The following is a 6,000-nucleotide window of genomic DNA, read 5'->3' on the forward strand; positions in this document are numbered from 1 at the left end:
ATACAATGTACCGGTAATTGAAATTATCCCAGTTCAAATTTAAAATGGGCAAATTTTAAATGAATTGTCAAGTATTAATCAGTCTAGCTGAAAATGCAAATATCTACAGTGGCAAGGTTAACAGCGCAAATAGTTATTTAATTGAAAAAATATTACAAAGCAATTGGAAAAACATATATTGCAATTGTTTTATACAGTAAATGTGTTGGCAAAAATGTCACCAGCTCTATGAAAAAGGGTATTAGTCGCGCTGTGCATTTTTGTGTAATGACCCGCACAAACTTGAGAGGGTGAAAATTTCATCAAAATGTGATTTTCATTTTTTTGTCATGAATGACATCTTTATAGTACATAATGTCAGGGCGCATTCACAGAACTATTGATTTTGATAATGGACAATTTTGAGTGCATTGTGCACACATCTACCACAGAGCTAGGTATTTCAAAGCCTGTTTTCTCAGTTGTGTAAATAATCCCAGTTCAAATTTAAAATGGGCAAATTTTAAATGAATTGTCAAGTATTAATCAGTCTAGCTGAAAATGTAAATATATACAGTGGCCAGGTTAACAGCGCAAATATTTATTTAATTGAAAAATATTAAAAAATAATTGGAAAAACATACATTGCAATTGTTATATACTGTAAATGTGTTGGCAAATATGTGACCAGCTCTTTGAAAAACGGTACTAAGTTGAGCTGTGCATTTTTGTGTAATGACCCGCACAAACTTGAGAGGGTGAAAATTTCATCAAAATGTGATTTTCATTTTTTGTCATGAATGACATCTTTAAAGTACATAATGTCAGGGCTCATTCACAGAACTATTGATTTTGATAATGGACAATTTTGAGTGCATTGTGCACACATCTACCACAGAGCTAGGTATTTCAAAGCCTGTTTTCTCAGTTGTGTAAATAATCCCAGTTCAAATTTAAAATGGGCAAATTTTTAAATGAATTGTCAAGTATTAATCAGTCTAGCTGAAAATGCAAATATCTACAGTGGCAAGGTTAACAGCGCAAATATTTATTTAATTGAAAAAATATTAAAAAGTAATTGGAAAAACATATGTTGCAATTGTTTTATACTGTAAATGTGTTGGCAAAAATGTCACCAGCTCTATGAAAAAGGATATTAGTCGCACTGTGCATTTTTGTGTAATGACCCGCACATACTTGAGAGGGTGAAAATTTCATCAAAATGTGATTTTCATTTTTTTGTCATGAATGACATCTTTATAGTACATAATGTCAGGGCTCATTCACAGAACTATTGATTTTGATAATGGACAATTTTGAGTGCATTGTGCACACATCTACCACAGAGCTAGGTATTTCAAAGCCTGTTTTCTCTGTTGTGAACCTTATCCCAGTTCAAATTTAAAATGGGCAAATTTTAAATGAATTGTCAAAATCAGTCTAGATTAAGAAGCAAGGTAAACAGCGCAAATAGTTATTTAATTGAAAAATATTACAAAGTAATTGGAAAAACATACATTGCAATTGTTTTATACAGTTAATGTGTTGGCAAAAATGTCACCAGCTCTAGGAAAAACGGTATTAAGTCACGCTGTGCGGTTTTGTGTAATGACCCGCACAAACTTGAGAGGGTGAAAATTTCATCAAAATGTGATTTTCATTTTTTGTCATGAATGACATCTTTATAGTACATAATGTCAGGGCTCATTCACAGAACTATTGATTTTGATAATGGACAATTTTGAGTGCATTGTGCACACATCTACCACAGAGCTAGGTATTTCAAAGCCTGTTTTCTCAGTTGTGTAACTTGAACTCCAAGGAAGAAGTTAATATGGAAATGCATTATATCTCAAGAGCAGGAGGGGCCATGTAGTTCTAATATACACCAAATGAAGGCTTAATGTACATTGTGGGCTCTCCATCCATGTACATAACTCAATTTCACAGTTTTGCATAATAATACCTATTTTTTGTAGAGCCAGTCACAAATGTACTACATGTACATCTGGCAATCAACAACATAAGCTAGCTTCCGTAGAAGCAAAACACCAAAGGACATTCTCAAGACAGCCAACCGAGTGTGAACATTTCCAGCTTTTTTTTGCAGGTAGGAAGTAAAGAACAATGTAAATTATAGTTATATTCTTTGAAAGATGAAGCTGCCTCAACTGTTTTAAACTACTGTTTTAAACTGACCACATTTAAGACTACCACAAACTGAGTATTGAATTAACATTTGTGTATCTCATATAACCACACAATCACATCATCCTCTAGTAACGTATATTATCATCTAAAAAAATCTGCTTCTTTTTGCAGGTAGGAATGAAAGAACAATTTAAATTACAGTTATTTTCTTTGAAATTTAAAGCTGCCTTAATTGTTTCAAACTATGACGTGTTGTAAAAACATCATTGTGCAACACATTTTGTAAGCCTACCACAGACTGAATAATGCATTCATAACATTTGTGTATATCATATAACAACACGATGAAATCATCCTCATGTCGAGCACATTCTCATCAAATACAAAAAAAATAACCAAAAAGTTGTATTGATAAACATCTAACAACCTAATAACCAATTCAATCCGTAATTGGTCATCATTTCTTCAGAAAATAAAGAATGGAAATTTAAAGCTTTTATTTTCAGGCAGGAAGTAAAAAATTGTAAGGAATATTTTCTTAAAAAGTTAGGACAAGAATTAGGGCCACCAACTATGTATAATTGCTGTGGCTCATCAAGAGAGATATTGGAAGGCGTATGGTCAGCTGACTGGACATCTTACTCAAGACAATGAGGACCATCACTTGTACTATGTATGATTGCTGTGGCTCAGCAAGAGAGGAATTGGAAGGCGTATGGTCAGCTGACTGGACATCTTACTCAAGACAATGAGGACCAGCACTAGTACTATGTATGATTGCTGTGGCTCAGCAAGAGAGATATTGGAAGGCGTATGGTCAGCTGACTGGACATCTTACTCAAGACAATGAGGACCAGCACTAGTACTATGTATGATTGCTGTGGCTCATCAAGAGAGGAATTGGAAGGCGTATGGTCAGCTGACTGGACATCTTACTCAAGACAATGAGGACCAGCACTAGTACTATGTATGATTGCTGTGGCTCAGCAAGAGAGGAATTGGAAGGCGTATGGTCAGCTGACTGGACATCTTACTCAAGACAATGAGGACCAGCACTAGTATTATGTATGATTGCTGTGGCTCAGCAAGAGAGGAATTGGAAGGCGTATGGTCAGCTGACTGGACATCTTACTCAAGACAATGAGGACCAGCACTAGTACTATGTATGATTGCTGTGGCTCAGCAAGAGAGGAATTGGAAGGCGTATGGTCTGCTGACTGGACATCTTTCTCAAGACATAGAGGGTCACCAACTATGTGTGATTGCTGTGGCTCACCAAGAGAGGAATTGGAAGGCATTTGGTCTGTTAATGACTTGAAACCTTTCTCAAGACATTGAGGGCCACCAACGTTAACTATGTGTGATTGCTGTGGCTCATCAAGAGAGGAATTGGAAAGCATTTGGTCTGCTGATGTCTTGAAACCTTTCTCAAGACATTGAGGGCCACCCATGTTAACTATGTGTGATTGCTGTGGCTCATCAAGAGAGGAATTGGAAAGCATTTGGTGTGCTGATGTCTTGAAACCTTTCTCAAGACATTGAGGGCCACCAACGTTAACTATGTGTGATTGCTGTGGCTCATCAAGAGAGGAATTGGAAAGCATTTGGTCTGCTGACTGGACATCTCTCTCAAGACGATGACGACCCCCGACTATGTGTGATTTCTGTTGCTCATCAAGACAGGACTTCAACGGCGTTTGGTCTGCTGACTGGACACCTTGCTCAAGACAATGAGGACCAACAACTATGGGTGATTGCTGTGGCTCACCAACAGAGGAATTGGAAAGCATTTGGTCTGCTGACTGGACATCTATCTCAAGACAATGACGACCCCTAACTGTGTGTAATTTCTGTGGCTCATCAAGAGAGGACTTCAAAGGAGTTTGGTCTGCTGACAGGACATCTTACTCAAGACAATGAGGAACAGCAACTATGTGTGATTGTTGTGGCTGACCAAGCGAGAAAAGGAAGGCATATGGTCTGTAGACTGGACATCATTCTCAAGACAATGAGGACCAGCAACCATGTGTGATTGCTGTAGCTGACCAAGACAGGAATTGAGCCTCACCAAATACTGAAGCTTGAAATGACATGTATGTATCTAATACAACCACATCATCCTCATGTCACGTATATTCTCATCTAAAACCAAAAAAAAAAAGAGTTGTTTTTATAAACATTGAAACATCTAAAATAACCCATTCAATCAATGTTTCGTCATCACATCTTCAGAAAATGAGGAATGGACAATTCAAACCTCTATTTGCAGGTAGGAATTAAAAAATATAGTACATGTATAATGGAATTTTTTTGTTAAAAGTTAAAGCTCTCTCCACTATGATGTTGTGAAAACGTGATTAAGCCAACCACAAACTAAAAGATTGGATTGACATTCGTGTATCTCATATAAGAACACAATGACATAATCCAGATGTAACATATATTATCGTCTAAAAGAGGTGTTTCAATCAATGTCGAAACAAAAATCATTCAATCTGATATTCCTCATCAATTCCTCAAATAATACAGAACTGAAATTTTCTGCTTCTTTTTGCAGGTAGGAATGACAGAACAGTTTAAATTACAGTTATTTTCTTTGAAATTTAAAGCTGCCTTAATTGTTTCAAACTATGACGTGTTGTAAAAACATCACTGTGCAACACATTTTGTAAGCCTACCACAGACTGAATAATGCATTCATAACATTTGTGTATATCATATAACAACACGATGAAATCATCCTCATGTCGAGCACATTCTCATCAAATACAAAAAAAATAACCAAAAAGTTGTATTGATAAACATCTAACAACCTAATAACCAATTCAATCCGTAATTGGTCATCATTTCTTCAGAAAAAAAAGAATGGAAATTTAAAGCTTTTATTTTCAGGCAGGAAGTAAAAAATTGTAAGGAATATTTTCTTAAAAAGTTAGGACAAGAATTAGGGCCACCAACTATGTATGATTGCTGTGGCTCACCAAGAGAGATATTGGAAGGCGTATGGTCAGCTGACTGGACATCTTTCTCAAGACAATGAGGACCAGCACTAGTACTATGTATGATTGCTGTGGCTCAGCAAGAGAGGAATTGGAAGGCGTATGGTCAGCTGACTGGACATCTTACTCAAGACAATGAGGACCAGCACTAGTACTATGTATGATTGCTGTGGCTCAGCAAGAGAGGAATTGGAAGGCGTATGGTCAGCTGACTGGACATCTTACTCAAGACAATGAGGACCAGCACTAGTATTATGTATGATTGCTGTGGCTCAGCAAGAGAGGAATTGGAAGGCGTATGGTCATCTGACTGGACATCTTACTCAAGACAATGAGGACCAGCACTAGTACTATGTATGATTGCTGTGGCTCAGCAAGAGAGGAATTGGAAGGCGTATGGTCATCTGACTGGACATTTTACTCAAGACAATGAGGACCAGCACTAGTACTATGTATGATTGCTGTGGCTCAGCAAGAGAGGAATTGGAAGGCGTATGGTCAGCCGACTGGACATCTTTCTCAAGACAATGAGGACCATCACTAGTACTATGTATGATTGCTGTGGCTCATCAAGAGAGGAATTGGAAGGCGTATGGTCAGCTGACTGGACACCTTACTCAAGACAATGAGGACCATCACTAGTACTATGTATGATTGCTGTGGCTCATCAAGAGAGGAATTGGAAGGCGTATGGTCAGCTGACTGGACATCTTACTCAAGACAATGAGGACCATCACTAGTACTATGTATGATTGCTGTGGCTCAGCAAGAGAGGAATTGGAAGGTGTATGGTCAGCTGACTGGACATCTTACTCAAGACAATGAGGACCAGCACTAGTACTATGTATGATTGCTGTGGCTCAGCAAGAGA

This window comes from Patiria miniata, unplaced genomic scaffold, assembly GCF_015706575.1.
Source record: "Patiria miniata isolate m_02_andy unplaced genomic scaffold, ASM1570657v1 HiC_scaffold_23, whole genome shotgun sequence".
In the NCBI taxonomy this organism is placed as follows: Eukaryota; Metazoa; Echinodermata; class Asteroidea; order Valvatida; family Asterinidae; genus Patiria; species Patiria miniata.